Source organism: Notamacropus eugenii, chromosome 6 (assembly GCF_028372415.1).
Source record: "Notamacropus eugenii isolate mMacEug1 chromosome 6, mMacEug1.pri_v2, whole genome shotgun sequence".
Lineage (NCBI taxonomy): Eukaryota > Metazoa > Chordata > Mammalia > Diprotodontia > Macropodidae > Notamacropus > Notamacropus eugenii.
The window spans coordinates 215555869-215568172 of record NC_092877.1 but is presented as its reverse complement, the minus strand read 5'-3'; positions in this window follow the sequence as shown (position 1 = coordinate 215568172).

Sequence of the window (12304 nt, the reverse complement as noted above, 5' to 3'; positions counted from 1 at the left end):
AACAATCATGAAAAAGAAAGTAAAGGACCTAGAAAGTTGTTGCCCCTCAAAACATTTTAAAACTTGACCACAGAAAGCATTGACCACTTATTGTAGAAGCAGGAAATAAAAATTACAAGACATAATATGTTGTCTACTTCTTCACCTGTTTGCAAAGATAATTAAAGAAAATAGAAAGGAATCTGTATGCTCTAAAATCTTTCTAGCAGCTCACTTTGTGGTGTCAAAGAATTGGAAACTGAAGCAGTGTCCATCAACTGGGGAATAGTGAAAAGGCTATGCTATGTGATTGAGATGGAATACTACTGTACTATAGAAATATGGAGCTCAATGATTTTAGAAAAAATGAAAGATTTGAAAGAAATAATGAAAAACAAAAAGAGCAGGATCGAGAGGACACTGTATACAGTAACAGCAACATTGTTTTAAGAATGACTTTGAATAAATAAGCTATTTTGACTATTCTAAATACCAAAATTAACTACAAAGGACATATGAAGAAAGAAAATATCTATAGTCAGAGAAAGAAGTGAAAAATAAAAATAGATATAGAATTAATTTTTTAAAATCTTATCTATTTTATTTTCCCAAATACATGTGAAAACAATTTTAACCTTTTTCTTTTCAAATTTTGAGTTCCAAATTCTCTTCCTCCAGTTTTTCTTAATTGAAAAGACAAGCAATTTGACATAGGTTATACATGTATAGTCATGCAAAACACATTTCCATTTAAATAATTCTGTTAAAGAAAAAACATACAAAAAACCCCAAGAAAAAAAAATCCCAAGAAAAAATAAAGAGTATCTTTGATCCAGTATTTTTCTGTGGAAACGGACAGCACCTTTCAAAATGTGTCTTATTATAAAATTGTCTTAGATCATTAAATTGCTGAGAATAGGTAAGTTATTCATGGCAGATTACCATATGATATAGCTGTTAGTGTGTACAATGTTCTCATGGTTTTGCCTATTTCAATTTGCATCAGTTCATGTACGTCCAGGTTTTTCTGAGAACATCCTGCTCATCGTTTCTTAAACCACAATAGTGTTCCATCACAATCAAATACTAACTAACTGATGGACTTTCCTTCAATTTTCAATTCTTTTCTACCACTAAAAGAGCTATCATACATATTCTTATACACATAGGTCATTTTTCTTTTTTTCTTCTTTCTTATCTCTTGGCACAGACCTAGTAGACATATTGCTTTGTCAAAGGCTATGCATGATTTTATAGCTCTTTGGGCATAGTTCCAAATTGCTCTCTAGAATGGTTGAATTAGTATACAACTTCACCAATAGTATAGTGTTTTAATTTTTCCACATCCCCTCCAATATTTGTCATTTTCCTTTTCCATCATATTAGCCAATCTGACAGGTACGAGGTAGAAGCTCAGAGCTGTTTTAATTTAAATTTATCTCATCAATAGTAATTTAGAGCATTTTTATATGACTATAAATAGTTCTGATTACATTGTCTGAAAACTGCCTGTTTGTATCCCTGGACCATTTATCAATTGAAAAATGGCTCTTATTTCCATAAATTTGACGTAGTTTTCTATGTTTCAGAAATGAAGTCTTTATCAAAATTACTTTATCAGAGTAAATGTTTTTCCTCACAATAATGATTACCAACTGTGTATTTCCTTCCATCCTATTTTCCCCCTTTTGGGGGTATAAGGTGTGTTCAAGGAAGACTAATTCGTCTTGTGAGGCCTGCTGAGGCCTTTCCACCTTTGATGTCCACCTGATCCATCTAACTCTCACCTGTGACTCCCAGAAGCTGTTGTATGGTACCAAAACTACACCACAGTTAACAATTTCAGCAGGCAGCCTAAAGCAGGTTAAGAGTAACTGAGGAGTTTCAACCTCAACAGCAAGTTAAGAAAATGTCTCCCCCAAACATGTGAGGACTTCCCCTGGTAGAATGGGTAGATGAGAGCAATTTCTTCCAGCGGCAATGAAGGCAGTTGAAGCAGGCACTGTAGAGCTCTTAGAGCTTGGTTAGACATGAAATTCATTGTCCACTTCATTTAAAGTCATCATCAGTCACCTTGACTTTGTCCTGCCACTGGAGGAGAGAGGACAACAGCACTGCGGAATTCTGCCTCATTTAAATCCAATTCACCTGAGAATCAAAAGACATCACCTATATCATTTTATCATTTTTACCTATTTCAAAGTCCTGTGGTGACAGACAAGTAATGAAGCAGCAGGTGTAGATACAATGGAAGCTGTCATCACAACCCTGCACATAGGTGGAATGGGCAATAGGGTCATCGCTACTGAAGCAGCAGTGGTATTCGGCAGCCCCCTGGTATCTGAATAGCCTTTTAAGGATTACACAGTACACCTCCTGGGTATAAGGAAGGTCTTAGAAAAGATGCCCTAAAAATTGTCTGCTTATCCAGCCTTGGCCTGCAAGTCAGTATTCCACTTTGTAGTCAAAACACACAAAACACACAAAAAAATGCACAAAAATTTCTGCAAAGATGATTCCACTTATCATTGGTACATGAAATGTGCACACATGTATAGGCAACACAAAATCCAGTAGACCTGAAAGACAAATAGCTCGTACTAAGAGAGAACTCAGCAGGCATCTTATCCAAATAGCAACCCTGAATGAAACAAGACTGGGAAATGAATTCCAGCTTAATGAGGTCAGAGCTGGAGTAGCTGCAGTAAATGGGGTATTCTGTGAAGCTGGTGTAGGTTTTGCAATCAAAACTACTCCTAGTCAACCTATCAAAAGAGTTGACAAGAGGCTCTTGACAATGTGATTGCCAGTTGCATTAAAATGCCATGCCACCACCATCACTGACTATACTCCCATCATGATAAACCCTAATGAGGTTGAAGAAAAATTTTATAAAGACCTGGAAACCCTTATCATCAATGTGCCAGAGGAGAACAAGCTTATAATTCTGGATGACTTTATTGCTAGAGGAGATCCAGGCATGGCAGGGAGTCCTAAGGAGGAACTGAGTTGGAAACAGCAAGAGTAATGGTCACTTACTACTGAAGACTTGTACATCTCATGATCTTTTTAATCACCGACACTGTTTTCTGTTTACCTAAATACAGTAAAACTTCATGGATGCACCCTCACGGTAAATATAGACATTTAATAGACCATGTGATTGTAAGGAGGAGAGACAAATAGGATGTAAAATTGACAAAGATAATGTGTGGTATGGAGGGCTGGACTGATCATAGACTTATCCCCTCCACGCTAAATAATAGCATTCAACAAAAGCAGGGACTGCAAGGCAAAATGACTACCAGAAGATTTAGTGTCAACAGATTAGAGAACTTCTCTAAGCTGGAAGAGTTTGTTGCTAACCTGGAGGGAAAGTTGAGCCAACACATAGTTGGCAACAGTGGAGCAGAAATGGAGTGGGCAGTTTTCAGAGACTTGGTGTATGGCATTGCATTTGCTCATATGGGTTAGAACACTAGCAAACATCAATACTGGTTTGATAAAAATGATGGGGAAATTCAGAAGCTGCTAAATGAAAAATGAGAACTCCACAGAGTTTACCAGCAGGATAGTTCATTCATCTCTAAGACTACAACCTTTAATTCCATAAAAAGCACAAGCAAAGCTTAGAGAAATGCAGGATTCTTGGTTCAATAAGAAGGCAGGTGAAATTCAATTTTATCTGATGGTAGCAATCTAAAGCACTTTTATAATACCCTGAAGGATTTCTATGGGTCAAACACCTATGGTGCATCTCAACTATTCGGTGTTGATGGAGACACATTGATTAATGATGAGGACATAATCCTAGAGAGATGTGCTGAACACTTCCATAGTGTTCTCAACAGACCACCATCAATCAATGCTAATGCCATTGACCATTTATTTCGAGTTGAAGTCAATCCCTCTCTAGCTGAAGTTCCAGCAGAAGAAGAGGTTTTGAATGCCATTGGGCTACTTAGTTGTGGTAAAGCACTTGGTGCTGATTCCATTCCAATTGAGATATAAAGGTGGAGGGGGTTTCCATTGCTCACACAAAAGCTGACTGAAGTATTCTGTGTTATATGACAGGAGGAGGTTATCCCCCAAGAATTTAAGGATATTTCCATTGGCATATAAAGGTAAAGGAAACAGATTGTCCTGTGACTATCATGGTGAGGGAGAGGGATGGGGATCTCTCTCTTAGTCATTCCTGGCAAGGTTCTTGCCAGAGTCCTCATTCACCTGGAAGAAGGTCATCTACCTGAGAGCCATTGTGACTTCAGAAAGCATCTAGGAAGGGCTGATGTGGTATTTACTGGCCAACAACTCTAAGAGAAATGCCAGAAACAGAACAGAGGTCTGTACCAACATTTGTAGATACTGTTTGATACTGTCACTTGCAAGGGCTTATGGAAAATTATGTGAAAATTTGGTTGCCTAGAGAAGTTTATCAGTATTGTATGTCGATTTCACAATGGCATGCTTTTCCACTTTCTGGATAGTGGACAATGGTCTCAAGCTTTCCTAGTCACCAATAAATTGAAACAAGACTGGATGCTTGCTGCTATGCTTTTTAGCATGATATTGTCAGTCTTTTTGTCAAACACATTCAATGAGGATGAACACTGCATCAAGGTTAGCTAGCACACTGATGCTAAATTCTTCAACTTGAAAAGGCTGGAAGCCAAGATTAAAGTGGAGAGAGTGTTGGTGCATGTTTTTTTTATTTATTGTGATTGTGAACCCAATGCAGCCTCTGAAACTGAGATGTAAAAAAGTATGGCTCTATCTCTGCTGCTTGTGCTAATTTTGGTCTAACAATTAACACCAAGAAAGCATAGTCCTCCAAACAGCCAGCACCACACCATTCATATGTGAAACCATTGGTTATGGCAAATGGAAAAGTGTAGAATACTGTGGATAAGTTCACTTACCTTGGCAGGATACTTTCCAGGAATATACACATTGATAAAGAAGTTGACACTTGCATTGCTAGTTAGTTCAGTATCTGGGAGGATCCAAAGGAAAGTCGGGGAGAGAAGAGGTATCAGCCTACTCACTTGAAAGCACAAAAAGTTGTTGTGCTGACCTTGTTGTATAACTATGAAATCTGGGCAGCATACAGTACCATGCCAAGAAATTGAATAGCTTCCATTTTAATTGCCTTAGGAAGTTTCTCAAGATCACCTGGCAGGATAAGTTACCAGACACTGAGGTCCTTTCTCAAACTAAACTGCCAAGCATTCAAACTCTGTTGCAGAGAACACAACTCCAAAGGACTGGCTAGGTTGTTCAAATGCCAAATCTATGCTTGCCAAATGACTGCGTGAGAGAACTCACACGGCAAGTGCTCACACGGTGGTTAGAAAAAGCAATATAAAGACACTTTCAAGGTCCCTCTTAAGAACTTTTGAATTGATTGTTTGACATGGGACACACTGGCACAGAACTATCCAGCATGCTGTGCCCTCATGCGCTGTGCTCTATAAGCAAAGCAGAATTGAAGTAGATCAAATGAAACTCATGATGTGTGAATTTAGAGAATCCACCCCAAATGTACACACAGACTATTTATGCTCAACCTATGGTAGAACATTCCAAGCTCATATTGATATGATCAGCTTTAGTCAGACACACTGTAATTTGACTGAAAAATAGTGATGATCCTCTTCAAGAATGATAAACACCCAGCAAAGCAACCAACCAATTTCCCTCACCCATTTATTCTACTTTTTCCCTGTCCATTCTCAATGTCTTGTTTCTGACTTTCATGTCCCCCAAACTTCCCTCCCTTCAATCAGCTACCCTGTCCCTTATTTTATCTCCTTCCCTTTCTACTTTCCTACTTTAGATTATTACACCCAAATGACTGTGTATATTATTCTGTGTCTGAACCAATTCCAATGAGAATAAATCTCATTTACTCCCCTCCCTGCTTCTCTCATTTCCCCCTCCAAGGGAAAATCTCTTTCAGGACTCTTTTATTTCAGATAATTTATGCCATTATACCTCTCCTTTTCACTTTCCCCTTGTGCATTCTTCTTTCTCATCCCTTATTTTTTTAAATAATCGTACCATCACATTCAACTAACAACTTTGCTTTCTAAGTATACTCCTTCTAGCTGCCCTAATAATGAGAAAGATCTTAAGAATTACAAGTGTCATCTTCCCAAGAAGGAATGTAAACAGTTTAACATTAAGTCCCTTATGATTTCTCTTTCCTGTTTATCTGTTTATGCTTCTCTTGATTCTTCTATTTGGAAGTCAAATTTTCTATTCAACTTTGGTCTTTTCATTAGGAATTGTTGAAAGTCCTCTATTTCATTGAATGACCATTGCACCCCCTGAAGGATTAGCTGATTCTTGGTTGCAATTCTAGCTCCTTTACCTTCCAGAATATCATATTCCAAACTCTCTCATTCTTTAATGTAGAAGGAGCTAAATCTTGTATTATCTTGACTGTGGCTCCATGATACTTGAATTGTTTCTTTCTGACAACTTGTAGTATTTTTTTTTCCTTAACCTGGGAGTTCAGAATTTGGTTATAATATTCCTGGGAGTTTTCCTTTTGGGATATCTTCAGGAGGTGATCAGTGGATATTTTTAATTTCTATCTTACCTTCTGGTTCTAGAAAATCAGGGCAGTTTTTCTTGATAATTTCTCGAATGATGTTGTCTAGCCTTTTGTCTTCTAAGTGGGTATTTTGATCTTCCTTAGAAAGCTTAGAAAAAAGAAAGCTGACATGGGGCTCTGCTTCCCAAGGGGAGGGGTTACTTTCCCGAGCTTCAAGATTTTTGTGTGGCTATTTTCAGAAGTAATTCTGAGGACCTGTATGTTTTTTGGCTCTTCCAAGGGAGCATGATCTAGAAAGAGGTGTATTTCCTCCTCTTCTGCACTATGCAGTGCTTTGTGAGTGACTACAAGCACTCTTTTCAACCCTAGAACTCTGATCAGGGTCCCTGCTTCCCTGCAGCCTCAAGTTTCACTGTGCTTGTGTTCCTTCTGACAATGGGACTAAGAACCCAGAATACAAACCAATCCAAGTACGGGAAATGCAACAGAGTCCTGCCCTTGGTGCAGCCAAAGGGACCCTGTAAATCTACTTCTGAACTGTTGTCCTATCCCCTTACCATCTGTGAGCTGAGAGGTCTGGAAACCACTATTGCTGCCACAAATTCAGTTGCCCCAAGGCCTGCTCCTGGTTTTCCTGGACTCGGTCTGTGCTGGCCCAGCCTGCACTGGACTGTGATCCTCTTCTGCCTTGGTACAACAGAACTTTCCTGCTGACCTAAGTTTTATTAGGCTGGGAAATTGTTTTAGTTCATCTTTTCACAGGTTCTGTTACTCTAGAATTTGTTAAGTCATTATTTAAAGGCATTTGGAGGGGCTTGGGGGTGAGCTCAGGTGAGTTCCTGCCTTTATTTCCCTATCTTTGTTTTACCTCCCGTTGTAGAATAATTTTACACACACACACACACACATACACACATGTGTGTGTGTATGTGTGTGTGTGTGTCTAATGGCAGCCATCTCTGGGAGGGGGAGAACAGAAGAACAAAAAGAAATTTACAAGACAATTGTGTTGTATATTTGAAAGAAATAGCAAGTTGTGCATAGTAGATTTGCAGTTTCATGTATAATCATATTTTGATTGAACTATGTTATAGAAATGCTTGTTTTATTCCATAAATTTAAAATAAAATTGAATAATGATTCAAAAAAGGGAAAAATATGCAACAGGGATGTATTTGAATGAATGTTAGTATGTAGGTAACAGATAATGAAACTATTTTTCCAAAAAGCACCATATATAAACTTAAGTTTATTATACCTTATCTAGCACTAGGCACATGATAGTTTCACAGTGAATATAGAGAGGACTAATATCTCTAGTGGGAGGGCTTGCCCAGCCCCTTTCAGGACTGCTGATTTACCATTGGTGTCCACCTGTCACCCAGCACACATCTGTGGCTCCAAGAAGCTGTAGCATGCACATCACACCCATTTGGTAGATGGGTTAAACAAGATTGAAGTTAACTGACTAGCCTCAAACCCATTGGTGAATTAGGGGAATGTCCACCCCAAGTATGTGAATATTTTCCCCAGCAGAATGAGTGGATGGGAACAATTTGTTCCAATGAACATAAAGACAGCTGAAATAGGTGCTGTGGTGGTCTCAGAACTTGGTCAGACATTGAAAATGCCAAGGTCATCCAGTGCATCTGGGGCCATTGCCAGACATCAGAACTCTTGTCTTGCCACTAGACTTTGATGACTATGAGAAAGAGAGCGAGGCTGGCAGTTTTGTGCAAGTCTGCCTCTCATATCTAATTGAGGTGCAAGTCAAGACATTACCCAATGATGTCAATGGTTCTCTTTGAAAATGAATGGAAAATAATGACAACTTGTTAACAGTTCATTGGGTTTCAAATGATTATTTATTCATCTAGATCCCTTATCTTCTGACAAAGCTGATAACTAGATTTTTAATTGCTTGTACAAACATAAATATTTTTAGAGATCTGTGTTCTCATTGACCTATGAAACTCTTGTGTAGAAACTCCATGGATAGTCAGTGAAAGGTTCAATGACTTGCCTAGGGTAATAGAGTCATTACGTGTCTGAGTCAAGATTTGAACATAGGACTTCCTGACTCCAAGGCCAGTTCTTTGTCTACTATGTTGTGCTACCTTTGTTATTATTATAAATAATAATATTAATAATAGCCAAGTATTTATAATACCATGTGGGTGGTTCATAACATTGTTAGTGATAATTGTTTTGGATACTTTTCATTTAAATATCTGTAATTCATCAATTTAAAAAAAAAAATAAAACCAATTATCTCATTCCTTAAGCTATACTGAATATTTTCTTGCTTTTTTTCACATTGTAAGAAAGAAACTTAGTGTTTTCTCATTTATGATCAAACCATCCTCCATTTCTTCATATGTAAGTTCTGGGGAAGGGGAAAAAGAGTATTTCAGGAACCAACCCAATACTTGATCACAACATTAAGATATAACTGGAAGTATTTTGCTGCTCCATTAATAACACATCAAATGAATTCTAAGGCAGAGAACCACAGATACTCCTGGGAAGCACAACCAAAAAAGAGACAGATGTTAGGCAATTTTGCTGCCAAAGTATACAAACATAAAACAAATTTATATTGTGTATCTCTATAATTTTGGGTGAGGATTAAAGTTTTGTAATACCTTTGTTATTGTGCTAGACACTGTACTTTTTATTATTTTATTATTATTTTTTAAATGGGTGATGGTGGAGACAATTAGGGTTAAGTGAGTTGCCCAATGAAATACAACTAGTAAGTGTCAAATATCTTAAGCCAGAGTTGAATTCAAGGTCCTCCTGACTCCAGGAGTAGTGCTCTATCCACTGTACCACCTAGCTGCCCCTAGCAACTGTACTTTTAAAAACATAGCTGGGAGTAGGAGCCAAGATGGTGGAGTAGAAAGATAGGAGGAGAAGCCAAGATGGTGGAGTAGAAAGATACACATATGCTAGCTCCGAACAAACAGCCCATAAAATACCTGTAAAGAAGAACTCCCAACAAATTCTGGAGTAGCAGAAGCCAAAGAACAATAGAGCAGAGGAGATTTCTGTTCCAGAGAGACCTGGGAAACCAACACCAAAGGTCTGTCGCACACAGAACCCAGAGCAGAGCCCAGCCCTGCCTTGTCCTCACAGTACTGAGAGAAGCAGATCCAAGCAAGCTTCAGGGACAGAATCTCCAGTGGCTGCACAGGTCCCTCTACTCATGGGTGCCAAAGGTCAGTGAGAGGGTCTTTTTGGCTCACTGAGAGGGGAGCGGGGTGTCCCCATAACCCAGGCCCCCTCTGGAGGCAGCAGCAGAGGCAGCAGAGGACAAGGGCTCCCAAAGCAGGCAGAAGCTCAGATCCATTGTTGAAGGTCTCTGGATAAACTCCTTGAGGGAACTAAGCTCCTTGTGGCAGCCCTGCCCCCACCTGAGCACCTGAACTTAATCTCACACTGAATAGCAGCCCCGCCCCTGCCCAAAGCCCTGAGGCTGGAAAGCAGCATTTGAATCTCAGACCCCAAGCACTGGCTGGGCGAATCTGCAGGCAAGGGTGTAGAGAGGACACTCAGAAGTCAAGTAATTCACTGGGAAAATGTCCAGAAAAGGGGGAAAAACAATAAGACCATAGAAGGTTACTTTCTTGGTGAACAGATATCTCCTCCCTTCCTTTCAAATGAGGAAGAACAATGCTTACCATCAGGGAAAGACATAGAAGTCAAGGCTTCTGTATCCCAAACAACCAAAATAAATATTCAATGGGCTCAGGTCATGGAAGAGCTCAAAAAGGATTTTGAAAATCAAGTTAGAGAGATGGAGGAAAAACTGGGAAGAGAAATGAGAGAGATGCAAGAAAAGCATGAAAAACAGGTCAACACCTTGCTAAAGGAGACCCAAAAAAATGCTGAAGAAAATAACATCTTGAAAAATAGGCTAACTCAATTGGCAAAAGAGATTCAAAAAGCCAATGAGGAGAAGAATGCTTTCAAAAGCAGAATTAGCTAAATGGAAAAGGAGGTTCAAAAGCTAACTGAAGAAAACAGTTCTTTCAAAATTAGAATGGAACAGATAGAGGCTAATGACTTTATGGGAAACGAAGAAATCACAAAACAAAACCAAAAGAATGAAAAAATGGAAGATAATGTGAAATATCTCATTGGAAAAACAACTGACCTGGAAAATAGATCCAGGAGAGACAATTTAAAAATTATGGGCCTACCTGAAAGCCATGATCAAAAAAAAGAGCCTAGACATCATCTTTCATAAAATTGTCAAGGAAAACTGCCCTGGGATTCTAGAACCAGAGGGCAAAATAAGTATTCGAGGAATCCACCGATTTCCACCTGAAAGAGATCCAAAAAGAGAAATTCCTAGGAACATTGTGGCCAAATTCCAGAGTTCCCTGGTCAAGGAGAAAATATTGCAAGCAGCTAGAAAGAAATAATTCAAGTATTGTGGGAATACAATCAGAATAACACAAGATCTAGCAGCTGCTACATTAAAGGATTGAAGGGCATGGAATATGATACTCCAGAAGTCAAAGGAATTAGGACTAAAACCAAGAATCATCTACCCAGCAAAACTGAGTATAATACTTCAGGGGAAAAAATGGTCTTTCAATGAAATTGGGGACTTTCAAGCATTCTTGATGAAAAGACCAGAGCTGAAAAGAAAATTTGACTTTCAAACACAACAGTGAAGAGAAGCATGAAAAGGTAAATAGCAAAGAGAAGTCATAAGGGAGTTTACTAAAGTTGAACTGTTTACATTCCTACATGGAAAGACAATATTTGTAACTCTTGAAACTTTTCAGTATCTGGGTAGTTGGTAGGATTACACACACACACACACACACACACACACACACACATACACACACATACACACACACACACACAGACAGACAGCACAGAGTGAATTGAATAGGATGGGATCATATCTTAAAAAAATGAATTTAAGCAGTGAGAGAGAAATATATTAGGAGTAGAAAGGGAGAAATGGAATGGGGCAAATTATCTCTCATAAAAGAGGCAAGCAAAAGACTTTTTAGTGGAGGGAAAAAGAGGGGAGGTCAGAGAAAAACATGAAGTTTACTCTCATCACATTCCACAAAAGGAAGGAATAAAATGCACACTCACTTTGGTATGAAAACCTATCTTACAATACAGGAAAGTGGGGGAGAAAGGGATAAGCGGGGTGGGGGGGATGATGGAAGGGAGGGCAATGGGAGGAGGGAGCAATTTGAAGTCAACACTCTTGGGGAGTGACAGGATCAAAAGAGAGAATAGAAGCAATGGGGGGCAGGATAGGATGGAGGGTAATATAGTTAGTCTTACACAACACGACTATTATGGAAGTCATTTGCAAAACTCCACAGATATGGCCTATATTGAATTGCTTTCCTTCCAAAGGGAATGGGTGGGGAGGGAGGGATGAAGAGAAGTTGGAACTCAAAGTTTTAGGAACAACTGTTGAGTTCTGTTCTTGCTACTAGGAAATAAGAAATACAGGTAAAGGGGTATAGAAAGTTATCTGGCCCTACAGGACAAAAGAGAAGATGGGGACAAGGGAAGGGAGGATGATAGAAGGGAGGGCAGATTGGAGATAGGGGCAATTAGAATGCTCGGTGTTTTGGGGTGGGGGAAGGGGACAAATGGGGAGAAAATTTGGAACCCAAAATTTCATGAAAATGAGTGTTAAAAGTTAAATAAATAAATTTAAATAAATAAATAGATAGATGATAGATAGATAGATAGATAGATAGATAGATAGATAGATAG